Raw genomic sequence first — 15,016 nt, forward strand, 5'->3', positions numbered from 1 at the left:
TCCTCAGGAAAAGAAAGAAAGAAGAGGAATTGGATGCCCCAGAGCAGCAGCCCACAGATAAGCCTTAAAAAACCCACACACCACACCTCTTTTTCACTAATAAAGCCGGACACAAACAAAAGAAAGAAGAAAAGGGCCATGATGATGATCCTATCTGAGTTTTTGACCCGATTGATGCGCTCCTAGCTCGCCTACATACCAGAACAAAAAAAAAGAATCTCTATATTACTTTGATCAGAGAATCCTTGGTTTGACCGACGGACTACGTGGGAAATACGAGATCTAGGCAAGCCGCTACTTTCCCCTTGCCCTTGAACGATAGAAGAACTACTGAGATTCTCTTAGATAGCGGTCGCATCTATGGTCAATCAATACAATAGGTTTGCGGATCTATTCTTCTATACTACAAGAAATCGCCATCTCGTAGTACCACCACGACACCGATTCAAGTTCTTTTTCCGAGCCCCCGGCCGTGACTTCGACTTTGAGTATGATGAATGAGTGGAAAGATCTTTATAGAAGTTCCCTGTCCGATCCAACCAAAGAGTTAGTATCTCAAAAATCAATCATATATATATGAAGAACTAACAGCGAGTTTTTTCAGAAAAGACTTCCCCCTATCCGACGAGAGTGACTAAGCGCGAGACGAGCCATAACGGGCGAATCGACTACAACTCATCTATAAAGAACTCTTCTTTTTTCGGTCTATTTGCATCATGCTTTTACCGTACTAACTAGTAAGAAGGTCCGAAAGGGGACGAAACCTGTCTAAGATCCTGTGTGCCGGCGACGTAGCGCGTAAACAGAAGACGTAGCCTAAGCTACACTCAATATTCAACCAACTTATGATCGATCCATTTATTCTTTCAACTTACTATCAATCAACCATGTCTTAGGTTCTCGTTGCGGGAGATCTTGGAACGTGCCCTGTGAATGCGCATACAAATAAGGTCACTATTCGCCTACTACTAAGTTAAGTAAAGGCAGAGAGTGGATTCTAGATTATATCAGTCGGGTAGGCTGGACTGGGGTTCTGGAAAAATCTCTACGAATTCTTCTTTGCAAGAGACATCCCTGGGTGGTTTAGTGATGTGGCAGCCTTGCTGGGATCTACAGATCGAATAATTAGTTTACAAGAAAGACGTAGGGGTCTTGTTTTCTCGGATTCCTGCTTTTGACTTTGAGGCTTTGACCTGATTGAAGAAGGTAAAAGTAGCTCTTTCCTGAACAGATATTACCTGACCTGTAAACAAAGACTACTTATTCTTGATCTTCTCCTGCTGAACCTCTATTCTTCTTTTCCGATATTCCTGGATTGTGATTGAACAATGAAAGATGAATGAGACTGAACAGTGAAAGAAGAAGAATCAGATCTTCCTTTACAGGAGAGGAAAGACTGAAGCAAGACAAGATGAATTCAATCCTTTACAGGAGAGGAGAGGAAAAGGAGTTCTTGAAGAAGAAGGATGAATGATCAATAACTACCTCACCTTCACCGTAACCAGAACCTATTTATGTATTCTTCTTTCTCTTTCACTTATTGGTCTCACTGCTGCGCTCCTTCTCTGTTCTTTCATTGTAAACTCCTTCCCCTTCACTTCCTCCGTCGGTTTCACAATTGCATTTCATTCACCTATCAGTTTCCCAATTTCATATCCTGAACCTTACGGTTTCACAATTTCATTTCCTTCACCTGTCGGTTTCGGTTTCACAATTCCATCTAAGGTTCAGTAAACTCTTATACTGATCGCATGCAGTATCCGAGTCTTGCCCATTTAAGGAATATGGAGGAGGTATGTGTCCTCTCGCTCGCCTTGACCAATCACAGATCAGCCCGACTAACGGTCGCTTTGATCCGTTACACATCAGCTCTCAAAAGTACCTCTTTCCATTATATAGGGGTGGACGGTAGGGCTAAAACGGGCATAATCGCTGGCTAAAAGTGGGCCGACTCTCTTCCATAAAGATATATATGGATATTCGGCCTTTAATGAGATAGTGTTCGTTACTCAAGTTAGCAAAAAACAAGACTGAGGTCGATAGGGGCATTACTGGTAATTGCTAAGGTGCTTTCTTCAGTATTCACCATTGGCTAGCGCTCATCTCCAGCTCTGTTTCCAGCCCCTTTCATTTCATATATCCCGTATGCCATACCTCTGATTCTTTCTTGCTATACGTCCAAGCCTTCTCCCATCGGTAGTTGGAAGTAGAACGGAGACTTGATGTAACTGAAGGAAAGAAAAGAAAGAGGATATAGATACGATAGGAGGCCACGGTTAAGTAAGCAGGTAAGCGAAGGCTCTCTCTCTCGCCTGTGTAAGGGTCTTGTGTAAAGCCTTTCATTATTTATCTTCATTCTAAGTAAGCAGGTCTAAAGTGAGGTGATAGCAATAATAAGCGTGGAAGCTGAAGAGGTCTTCAAAGAACTTTTGTCTAATCAAACTTCCATTTCATTGGTCTATAAGGCAAAGTCTCGCTTAATCGTTCATTTCTCTTTTCTTCTTTCTTCAACCAACCGGTCATATCTGATCTGTAGCTGGTAGCGACATGAGAAAAAGGTACTACATGGTTTTCTTTGCTAAATTGCGAGTTTCAGGGGAAGGATGGGTCAAGTACGGCCTCTAAAAAGATGTGAGTTTCGCCTTTTTTAGTAGTCTCTGTCCTTCCCAGCCTGCTGTCGTCAACGGTCCGCTTCCTTGAATGAGAGTTGGTCTTCCCGCCGCGAAAACTGTCCGTTGTCCTTTACTTGTTTAGTGGCATCTGTCTGAGGGCATCTGGAATTGTCTTTTTCGGTATTCACTCTTGTAAACGGTCGCAAAGGCTCATCTGTCTACGACCCTTCTTTTTTCAATATCCCGGTTATCTATCCTTTTAGCTAATATCTCCCGTGCTTGGTTAATCGATTGAAGTACAGGTGCTTCGGTCAGCCAGCATGCAGGACTAGGTGCTAAAGAGGTGCTAAAGAAAGATCAACTTTTTATGCTCAAATTACACAGGATCAACTGTATTGGAAATTGGTAAAGCATGACTCCTCAATCCATCAATACAAAATCAATACTGCTTCCCTTCTTTTATTCAAGGGGGGGCGAATACCTTGCTTATAAGTAAGTAACATCATTTTCTTTCTTGAAAGATATGCTACTTCCCGCTCTTCTGTCTGTCATCTGTCAACAGGTATCGGTCGCATCTGGTCAATCAGTACACACGACATCTGTCTGTAAATAAATCGAGATCTTTTTCGTTATGAGTAGTAAATTGGTTTATCAGAAAGGAACTGAAAGACTATATCTGGGCTAGCTCGACTCCACCCCAAGGCAAGGGCTCAGGCACTGGTAGGGGTGTGAGCGTTAATACAGTTTCACACTATTCAATCAAAAAGAGTCTTAACAATAAGGAGGGAGACTGTATAAAAATGATACAATAAGAAAGAAGCAGAAATAAGTGCGGTCAAAATGAGAATGACTGATAAGAGCAATCTCCTCTTCATTTTCGGGCATTACAGAGGAATAGTTATAAAAAACTATATTAAAGGAAACATAACTTCTTCGTTGAGGTTTGTTGAAAGGTGGAATTCCCCCGATATCCAAAATGGAAGACTGGTCTTGGTTAACAAGCTTCAACCATGTCTAATACCAACTGCAACAAAGACCCCATACTGAAAACCATTTGAAGTAATGTTAATGTGTGTGGCCTTTCCTGAGCAAGTCTTAGCTAAATTGGGTTGGGTCATATACAGTGCATCATCAAGACTGGGACAATCTCCACCGAGATTCACTATTTCTTCAGATTCACAGGTAAAAGAGGTCAAATGCCCACTCTTTGTTTACTCACCGGCAATAGTGGTGCTTCTATCTCTAATCATCCTTGCAGCTTCCTTCACCGGCGCTCACCTTTTTTGTCTGGGTGCACACAAGAAAGTCCCATCATCAGCATCCTTTCCATTTCTACCCCTTCAAACTGCCCCATCAACACGAATCAATCACCTCAATTAATTTCCCCTTTTTCCACAGGTCCCAGACCCAGTCAACAACAACAATTCCATTATAATCAAGAGGCCTTCTCCCCGTTGCCACCTCTAACACTACCACACCAAAGCTGTAAACATCTGTCTTCTCAGTGGGAATACCCGAATAAAGATACTCAGGTCCGGGATATCCCATTGTTCCTGCCGGTATAGTAGCTTCTCTTGTATTCGAACAGTGTGACTAAACTTCTGCCAGACCCCAATCCCCAAGCTTAGCATTGAACTCTCCATCAAGCAATATATTGCAAGTCTGAACATTTCTTTGAATGATTTCCCTCTCACATTCTTCATTCAGATAAGTCAGAGCGGAAGCAACCCCCCAAACGATATTCAATCTTTGCTTCCATCACAGGACTCTCGTCGAATTGGAGTTTCTGTGGAGAATATTGCTGAGGCTTCCATTGGGTAAGTAATAAGAAGAAACCAGGACTCACTCAGTATCTGAACAGCACCATCCTTGAAGCTGAACCAAGTTAAGTTCTTGTGCCGTAAACAACCCAGCATTGTTTCAAACGAAAGGAAAGGATTGCGCACGCATTCCATTGGCCCTCTCAACACTTTTAATAGGTACTTCTCCACTTAATAGCCACACTTCTCCACCAGATGGAAGAAACAAACCCCTTCTGGTCGCTGATGCCCCTTTACCTCTACAACTCGGTTGAACAATTCCATTGCCTGCCCCTCCCCTTAAGGTCGGTTTCACCATTTCATTTCCTGCCCCTCTATTCCCAGACTATTCTTCTTGAAGAACAAGGTCGCTTCGCTCCTGAACCTGAATTACCTGATTGTGATGTGATTGAAAGGGTAAAGAGGACTATTTATTCTTCTTTGTCCGATATGACCTGACCGGAACACTCTACAATATTCCCTGACTTTACAAGAGAGGAAATTCATGAAAGAAGGAAGAGTAAGTCAAGACGAAACGAAAGAAGAAGAAATGAGAGTGAAGTTGACTCCGGAACACCTATTGATGGATTCTTTCTCCGGCCCCTTCTTGCTTTCACTCCTCTCCCTCGCGGTCTCGCTCTTTCACTTCTTCGCCTGAACCTATTGATTAAACTCCTTCCTGTACTATTACTTCTTTGACTCGGTAAATAGAATATCATAGGTGTTGAACTTGGTCTCACTGCTTGCTGCGCACCTTTCCTATTCATTATCCTGAACCTATTCTTTCTGGTCTCATTGCTCCTGTCCCTACTTACTGAACCGAAAGAAACCCTCTCCCTTTTCTTTTCTCGTCTCGCGTCTTCGACCCTGAACCTTTCTTTGGTCTCGCGTCTTTGCCTCTTGGTCTCAGGGCTTCGCCCCTTTTCCTTCAAACACTCCTTCATTCACCTCTACAACTATCTCTCTGCTGACCCTCTTTATTCAAAGACAGATCTTTCCCCTCTTCTCCTTATTCATTCTTTAACTGATCAAGATTCTTATTAGTGTGTTGAAAGACTCAACGAAAGATTAATTCACTGTCACCTTCTTTCCCTCCTTCACCTATTTTATGGTTCTCATTCCCTTCTGAAGGTCTGTTTGCTCCGTCACTTATTCTGTTGGTCTCATTCCCTTCTTTCTGTCTCTTTGTTTGCTCCTGAACCTGTCCCTTTTCTGTTATGGTTCGTGATTCTTTCACTCACTGTAAACACTATGAATTCGAGCGTATTCATGGACTCTCTCTTCACCTGATTGAACTCCAGAACCGATATTCCCTAAAGTTATAATTCTTTCCCTTCAAAGACAAGGTAAAGCCGCTGCCGCTAATTCATGGACTCTCTATTCTTTCACAAGGTAATTTAATTAGGAAGGAAGGATGAAACGAAAGACGCATTCTCCTTTACCCATTTATTCCACCTCTACAACAAGTCAAGACGATCGATTAATGATCAGATTGATTTCACTCTTTCACATAGGCTGGATGGATGAGAATCAGGTCAAGCTCCGGAACAGGAGAGTTTAGACTCCTACACCTATTTATTCTTGAACAAGGTCAGTGGTTGACACGCTTATTCACTCGGTAATTGACGATATTCCCGTCAGTGATTGTGAGTTATTCAAAGACTCGGGTTAAACTAGGTAAGCTGGATGAGAAGCTCCTTTCTTGCTTTCACTCTTTTACTCGACTGTAAACAAAGAGAAAGAGAAGCGACTTCCCCTTTGATTGACGATAGTCCCTTCAACGGCACAAAGAAAGAAGGGAGAGAGTGAGATAAAGAGAGTGAGAGTAACCCTGCATTGTACTTCTTGAACTAGGCTGAACTTCGATCCTCTTCTCGTCTCACAATTCCATTTCCTTCACCTCCCCCGTCGATAAAGCGGCTTCGCTCCTCTCCCCTTCTCGTCTCACAATTCCATTTCCTTCACCTCCCCTATCGGTCGGTTTCACAGCTTCGCTCGTAAACCTCGTCAACTCGTCTTCTTCCTGAACCGAGAGCTACTTCACCGTACCCTACTATTCTTTCAATGAATGAAATCTTACACCTATTCTTTCAATGAATGAAATCCTTCACCTTTACAACTCGGTTTCACAGCTTCGCTCCTTCGCCCGTAGGGTCTCACAATTGCATTCCCTTCACCGGACCTTTACTTTACAGTCTTTGAATAAATTCAGGGACAGGAAAGACTCTACTCCTACTGATTGAACAGTAAACTCCTCCCCTCTTCGAGGAGAGCTCCTTCGCTCCTTAGCAGCTTTGAAAGACTCAAGCAACTATCAGGGAGACAAGATCAATTATCCTTTTTCAATCCGTAAGAGGACAGGAGAGCTACTTATACTCTATTTCTTCCCTGGCCTTGCCTTTCTAGCCCTGAGCAACTTCTGGCCCCGCCCGATATGACCGGAAGGAGGTAAAGTGGCTTCCATTGCTTTATTTCAGGAGTTAGCTGCTTGACAGGAGAGCGACTTACCCTACTCCGGAACAGGCACAAAGAAAGAAGGAAGAAGACTCAGACAAGATTCATTCCCCGGGGAACCGATATTCCTGATTTTTTAGGTAAAGCACTCTCTTTTCTTTCACTCTTTCACAAGGTCAAGCTAGTAGAAGAAGAAGAAAGATATTCCTTTACAATTCTCAATCATAAATAAGAGAAAGACAAGATTCATTCTCTGGGGAACCTATGTGCCCTTGCCTTATTTCAGGAGTTAGCTGCTTTGAAAGACTGAACCAACAATTAGGGAGACAAGATTCATTCGACAGAACTACTAAGCTCGGGTTTCACTATTCTTGAACAGTAAGGGAAAGCATATGAAATCCTTCTTTTTCACTCTTTTCCTCGCGCTACTTCCTCCTTCACCTTTTCTTTTCCTTATTGAACGAGGTAAATGGGCTGGCTGGCTGGCTTCCTTTTCCGATATTGCCTTCCCTTTCCGTTTTTGTGAGTTATTCAATCCTTCTTTGTAACCAAGGTAAACTCATGAACCTGTCGGTAAAGCTGCTTCGCTCCCGAACCTTGATTTCTTAATTAACCTTCCCTCCCTTTTTTCTTTCATTTGATTCTGCTTTCAATCCTCAACTCCTTATTCCGGAACCAGTAAAGACCATGAATTAATTAATTCTATCCACCATAGGGGTAAAACATTAAAAGACCTTTTTCCCTAATAGCGGGAGCTGAAAGAAAAGATTTTCTATCCCCATATAACTGTAAAACAGTAAAAGCGGTTTTCCCTTAATAGCTGGAGCTGAAAGAAAAGAAATTCTATCTTTCCCCTATTTTTCGGGATAAAAGAGATGCTTTACCCTATTGAAACAGTAAATCCGAAAGAAGAATCAATGATCATTCACTGTCAGGAAAGACTATCGAAGAATCAATGAGAGTGAACTGTAAGTCAATCCTCAAGATTTCTTCTATCTCTCCCTTATTTTTAGGGATAAAAGAGAGGTCAAATGGGCCGAGGTAATTCATAAGTCAATTCTCAACTCCTTATTCATTAGACTGATTTCACTCTTTTACTCTCCCTCGTAAACAAATTCAAGGATGTTCGGCTCCTTAACCTATTTAGTCTTGAATTAAGGAAGTCAAGCCGAAACAAGAATGAGAGTCAATTCCTTGCAGCTCAATCAATCACCTATCCTTTCTTTCCAGTAGAGTCATCAATTCATATTCAATCCTGTAAACTGCTGAACTAGTCGGTTTTACAATTCCATTTATTCGCCTGTCCCTTCTTTCACAGTAAGCGAGGTAAATAGGTTAAAGCATCTTCCAGACTGCTATCCTTGAACTTATACAGGAAGAGAAGAGGTCGGTGTTTGTTTGGTTCTTGATCCTGAACTAGATTTGACGAGGTAAATAACTAAATAGGCTTGCTTTAAACAAATAGACTCAGCGTAAATGGAAACTCATGAACCTAGCCAACTAGGTCTTCCAATTCCATTCCCTTGGTCTCGCAATTCCATTCCCTTTTCCTATTCTATTGGTTTCACTGCTTATCTCCTATCCTATTCTCCTCTCGCCGGCCGCTACTTACTCATGAACCTATCCAACTCTGATTCTCTGACCTCCTTCACCTATCAACTCTTATCGACGGAGGGAGGACTTGCGGGTTCGTTCAGTAGCTCTTTTCTTTCAGGAGGTCAAGCTATTTAAGGAACCTTTACAGTCGAGGAAATGAATAGTGTTTAGAATCAAACTTAACTGCTTCGAAACCTTTGACTTTATGACCTTCCCTTAGTGAACTCGGTAAACTGATGAACCTGAACCTGATTGCCCGAGGTCTCTTCTCTTTGCTCCTTCTCCTCTCCCTATTTATTCAAACAATGAATTGAATCCGGGGAAGTCAAGACGAAAGATTCATTCTCTGATCCTTCAGTTCTTTCCCTATTTATTCAAACAATGAATTCCAATCCTGAACCTCTCCCTTCTATGATTGTGAGTTATTATCAGGAAGTTCTTGTTCACCTTTATTCCCTTGCCTTCTTTAACTCGGTAAATAGTAGTTAGTCTTTCTCCTTCACCGATATTACCTGACTGCCCTTCTTTCACTCTTTGATTCTCCTTACAGTCTTCGCAGCTTGGCTCCTGCCCCTGTACTCCCTTCCCTTATTTATTAAGGCGCTAATTCATTTCTTTCCTCTCTCTCCTGAACAGTAACCTCGATAAAGGATATTCTTTCTCCTTACTTGAACCTATGTATTCTTGAACCGTAACCCTCTGTAACTGATCTTTCTCCTTGATTTCACTCTTAAAGACCATTAATGAATAAATTCTATCCTCTCCCTATCGGTCTCAAAGCTTGCTTCGCTGCTCTCTTTCCGATTCATGATCAATAACTCCTTCCACTGATTCAAGTGATTGATTCAGCTATCGGTCTGGTCTCTTTCTTCTCTTTTCTTTCTCTGGGTAAATAGGCTGGCTTCTCTCCTGCATTGTACTGATTGAACTCACTCTCCTATAAGAAAGGAAAGACTCTACTAACGATTCATTATTTCTCTGATCCTTGCTTGCTTTCTTGCTTGCTGGGTTGGAAAGAAGGAGTTAGCAGCTTGACAGTCGAGCTACTCTACTTACTCATGAACCTCTATGACCTGATTGAAGAGCAACCGAGATAAATAGGCAGGATGAGAAGGAAGAAGGTAAAGCTCATGAACCTACACCTATAGATTCAAACACTCACTCGGTAAAACAATTCCATTCCCCCTATCTATTACCATCTGTTCTTGTTCTTATATATACTAAACGACTGTAAGAAAGCATATTCAATTGATTCGAGTTCACTCTCAGTCAATCCTCAAGATGAATGAGACAGAACTGTCAGTCAATCCTCAATATTCTTTCTCTTCTCCTCTCTCTTCATTCTTTAACTGATCTTTCTCCTTTCTTGCTTCAGTCTTTCCTTTCCGGATTGAACTGTAAACAAAGCAGCTTCTCTTCTCTCCTGAACTTGAACCTTCTTTCACAGGGTAAAGAGGACGGACTATTATTCTTCTGAACCTTTATTCCCTGACCGGATGGATTGACTCTATGATATTCCCTTCTTTGGAGTTATCTTTCTTTGACTCGGCATATTCACTATCTCTTTTCTTTCCTCTCCGGTAAGCTAAGCGTCTTCATTTATTCTTTAATCGTCTTGACTTACTCTTCCGGTTTGTTTTCGGTTCAGTCGCTTCTCTTTCTTTCTCTTCGTTTACCAAGCGAGATTTTGACTAACTTCTGTTAAACCAAGATAGATATTCTTGACCTTTGCTTTCATTAGCTTTCTTCCTGGGACAATCCGTTTAGCCATTCCTATCTCAAGTCCGGTAGGATTCTGCCTCTTCAAAGAAAGAAACTCTGATTTATGATCCAACTCCCCCTTATTGTCTTGAGCCCTAGCACCACCCTTATTGCCAAAATCTCCCTCCTATCATACTGCGGTTATATCAACCACTCACCTCCTATCTATCCTACTCCTCCTCCTCCACCCTGACCTCAAATCTGCCAAAGTCAGCCAGCCTTCTTACTTCTTAGCCATGGAATCCAAAAGCTTGTGGGGTACCTTCCTTAGGTTGTTCTTTGACTTTACCTCTCTTTCCCATCCCATCAAGCCTCTTCAAGGAAGCTAGCTCAAGACCCTCTGGCGGATCAAGACGACTGACTGCCCAAAGGGGGCGAAAGTATGGATTACCCGCCGATCAGTGATCAAAGAAAACTATACCTTCAGAATGGGATATAGATTGACCAGCCCAACAGTCAGCCATCTTTATCAATCTACGCTCATTGATGAGACGGCGACATAGAAAAGAAAGTCTACCGATTCATTCCTTCCTTCTTCTTTTTTCACTGAAAAGTCAAAAAGAGAGAGAACCTTGGGAAGTTGATTTAATAGGGTGGGATCGAGGATGGAATCGAATAGCGAATACACTTGCGGTTAAGACAGGTCCTGCATCTCCTACCTAATGCAATTGACCGACCCGACATCTCTTTCGTTCAATAATGCCTTCGCTTCCCTTCCCTTCGCTTCCCTTCCAGACGCTATTTACCAATAAGAATAGGAAAGACTACTTGAATTGAACTCAACCTTGAAAAAGAAAGGTGGTAGGCCGCCGTTGAATGCTGAAACTTGGCCACTGAAGAAGGTGAAGACTGGGCAAAGACTAGGTAGGCCCACTTACTTACTGCTTACTGCCATGGTTTAAGCTTTAGGCTCCATAGACAGAACTTGTTTTTAGGTATTAGGGAGGTAGGGACACTACTCAGCACCTAAGGTGGGGTTCAATGCCTAAGAAAAACGGCCAAAAGAGATGATGTGGAAAGAAAGAACAAATGCATAGAGATTTCGTGGAGGTTCGAGAATCTATGAAAGGACATCTAAGGCTAAGTAAGGAAGAATGGAAGTCCATTACTGAGAAGGTGATCTCGTCTTGCTTGCTGTGAGAGAGGAAGCTTCCGGACCACCTTTTCCAGCCAGATAGCGAGCGATCACTCAGCAATTCACACTAATAGAGGCCGGGAATGAGTACCTATCCCTTACGGGAATCGAACCCGTGTCTTCGACATGAAAAGACGATGTCCTAACCACTGGACGAAAGGGACCAAAAAGCCATTCTTCATATACCTAAGCTCCGAGAATAGAAGTGGTTCATTTTCTTTCTATACATAAGCAATTCGATGATTTGTTTGTCTTTATCTTATCGATTTCTGATGTTCATTCGATTCGGCGGGTCGTCCCGCCCTTCCTACGGGTTCCCCCACCGACCCAGTGACACACCAACCACGCCCCTGTTAAATAAAAGCCATGTCTTATTTAGTTACATCTTAATTCACGCGAATGGAGAAGCGTGATTCTAGGAGCCATTGTTTTGGCAATTTGGGCGAAGTCTTCGTCCACTTCTTCTATTTTTGTATAATTGGTTTTTCTATTTTTGTAATTAGATTTGTTATTTAAACCGTTCAACTGAAGTAAAATATAACATCGAGTCTTCAGCATTATCAGCGAATCTCTCACTCTCTCTCCTTTTACTTCCGCTAATTTTTCCTTCGAAGAAACCTTCGGCCAATTTTTCGTCGACACTGTCTTCCGAATTGCCAGAGTCAACAAGTGGTATCAGAGCCTCGTTGAAGCGATCGATAGTATACCATCACAGAAGAGCCAACCTATTAACAATCAAGTTGAATAGCTCAAGTGGTTAGAGTGTCGACCTAACAACACACAGGTCTTAGGTTCGAGTAGAAGAAAATGCAAAGGGCGAAAATAAGCACATCGTGGGGTCCGTCCCGGGCAAGCTCGCTCACTCCTCCACGCCGCTGTCAAGTGTCGGCATCTCCATCACCACCACGAAGAGGCCGACGCTGTGATGACGGGCATCGAGTTGTCGTTGAGCGAGTGATCAAGGAGACAACGACCGCCCGTCGTTTAGTACCCGATGTTGACAAGGTCCAACTACAACGAGTGGGCCTTGTTGAAGCGCGTCAACCTACAGGCGCAAGGGTTATGGCACGCTGTCGAGCCAGAGGAAGGAGAAACAATCGAGTACCCGGAGGATCGGCTGGCGTTCGCCCGCCATATTACAATCTGTGCCCCCAGAGATGTTGGCTTCTCTTTCCACCAAGCGCACCGCACAATCGGCCTGGGAGGGAATCAAATCCCGTCGGGTCGGTGTACAGCGAGTGCGGGAATCCAACATCGAGCAACTGCAGAAGGAGCTCTCGGAGATTCCCTTTTTAAGGACGGCGAATCCATCGATGATTTTTCAATGCGGATCACGGGGCTCGCCAACAGCATCACCACCCTCGGTGGTGGCATCAGCGAGATAGAAATCGTGAAGAAGATGTTACAGGTCGTTCCCGATCACCTCGAGCAAGTCGCGATTTCAATCGAGACATTGCTTGACGTGAACAACCTAGCAGTGGGAGAAGAATATCACTTCAGCTGTTGACAAGGAGGGCCGTCTACTCCTCACGGAGGAGGAATGGCTTGCACGCCTAAAGCTCCGCGACAACACCGGCGAGAGCAACGGGTCCTCCTCCAGCAACAAAGGCGGTAAGAAGCCATAGATGTCCCACGGGCGCACGCGCGGGAAAGATGGGAATCAAAAGAAGGAGTCGACCAATGGCAGGCCGATCGGGAAGAGAGGACACCTGAGCAGAAATTGCTGGAGCAAGCTGAGGAATAAGGAGAAGGCCGAAAAGGCCCATGTGGCTCAATCCGAGGAGGACGAGCCAGCTCTCTTCATGGTAACTGCATGCGTCCGCAATTTCGATTCCAAATCCGACGACGATGTTGAACCCAAGAAAGAGCAACACGAGCACCAGCAATGGATCCTTGACACAGGGGCAACAAACCATATGACCGGGGCTAGATCTGCGTTCTCCGAGCTCGACTCGGGGATCCGTGGGACGGTGAAATTTGGCGACGGCTCCGTCGTCGAGATCGAAGGGTGCGGCACCATCCTGTTCGTCAGTAAGGGAGGCGAGCATCGCAAGCTGACCGACGTCTACTTCATCCCGAGGCTCAAGGTTAACCTTGTGAGCCTGGGTCAACTCGATGAGACAGGTTGCTTCATTTCCATCGAGCGCAGACTACTGAAAATCTGCGATAATCAACGACGGCTGATCACGCAGGCAAGGCGCACCACAAACCGTCTTTACATCCTGAAGTTAGAGATAGACCAACCCGTTAGCCTCTCGGCCAAGACCGAAGAGGTATCTTGGAGGTGGCACGCAAGGTACGGACACTTAAACTTTCCTGCCCTAGAAAAGCTACAGAACAAGGAGTTGGTGCACGGCTTGCCAGAAATCAAAGGCGTGAACAAGCTGTGCGACGGGTGCCTCATCGGCAAACAGAGACGCACACCCTTTCCATCTCGAACAGCCTACCGAGCCGATGAGCCGTTGGAGCTTGTACACGGCGATATCTGCGGGCCCATCAAGCCGGTGACCCCAGGCGGTAAGAGTCTCTTCCTCCTGTTAGTCGATGACAAAAGCCGCTTCATGTGGCTGACTCTGCTGCAAGCGAAAAGTGAGGCGGCAGAAGCGGTTAAGCGCATTAAAGCGCGAGCGGAGGCCGAATGTGAGAAGAAGATGCGAGTGCTGTGCACAGACCGAGGTGGAGAATTCACCTCGGCAAGTTTCAATAAGTACTGCGACGAGATCGGCATACAACGGCACCTAACGGCGCCCTACTCCCCCCAACAGAACGGAGTGGTAGAGCGCCGAAATCAGACCATTGTCGGGACAACGAGGTCATTGTTGGTGACGGCCGGGATGCCTGGGAGATTCTGGGGAGAGGTAGTAATGACGGCTGTCTATCTCCTCAATCGGTCACCAACCCGAAGCCTCGACGGGAAGACGCCATATGAGGCCTGGTACAACAAAAAACCAACAGTACATCATTTTCGCGTGTTCGGCTGCGTCGCACACATGAAGGTAACACGTCCCCATCTCGCCAAGCTCGATCCCAGGGGGCTGAAGGTCGTCTTCATCGGCTACGAACCCGGGAGCAAGGCGTACAGACTCTATGATCCTGTAGGGGGGCGAGCTCACGTGTCTCGCGACATCGTCTTCGATGAAAGCACCTTCTGGCAGTGGAATGACGTGATCGAGGCAGACCGTAATCCAAATCAATTCACGGTGGAGTACCTCGTCACCGAGCCTGAAGAAGGAGGAGCCCAGCATCAGGAGATGTCACCGCCGCCAGCAGGTGCACCACCTGAACCAGTGGAATTCGCAACACCATGGACTGCGGATTCGACGCTGGATGCCGATCACGATACTGATCTGGAGGCTAGGTACCGGAGGATGGATGACCTAGTGGGAGGAGGTGAACCACCTGGACTAGCAGCGCGCGAGCTCGAAGAAGTGGCCGAACTACATGCCGTCAGTGCAGATGAACCAAACACCTTCGCCGAAGCAGAAAAGAACTCGTGCTGACGGAAGGCAATGTAGGAGGAGATGACATCCATCACTGAGAAGCAGACGTGGAGTCTGGAGGATATGCCACCGGGACACCGAGCCATAGGGCTCAAATGGGTCTTCAAACTGAAGCGCAACGAAAAAGGAGAAGTTGTGAAGCACAAGGCTCGTCTGGTG

At 44.8% G+C, this 15,016-nt stretch overlaps 1 long non-coding RNA gene, 1 other non-coding gene and 1 pseudogene across 2 annotated transcripts in view; all 3 read right to left on the reverse strand.

Moving 5' to 3' along the window:
• Window positions 1-15,016, reverse strand: part of LOC111439586 — a 46,220-nt gene continuing 31,204 nt past the window's right edge. The window contains exon 3 of the long non-coding RNA XR_002709817.1: window positions 1-1,693. This is a non-coding gene — a long non-coding RNA (uncharacterized LOC111439586). The remainder of the gene's footprint in view (window positions 1,694-15,016) is intronic.
• LOC111439585 lies at window positions 3,632-4,660 on the reverse strand (annotated as a pseudogene).
• On the reverse strand, window positions 11,450-11,521 carry TRNAE-UUC. Its single transcript has one exon. It is a non-coding gene; the product is annotated as a tRNA-Glu (tRNA).

The sequence above is a fragment of the Cucurbita moschata genome, unplaced genomic scaffold (assembly GCF_002738365.1).
Source record: "Cucurbita moschata cultivar Rifu unplaced genomic scaffold, Cmos_1.0 Cmo_Scf00097, whole genome shotgun sequence".
NCBI lineage: Eukaryota > Viridiplantae > Streptophyta > Magnoliopsida > Cucurbitales > Cucurbitaceae > Cucurbita > Cucurbita moschata.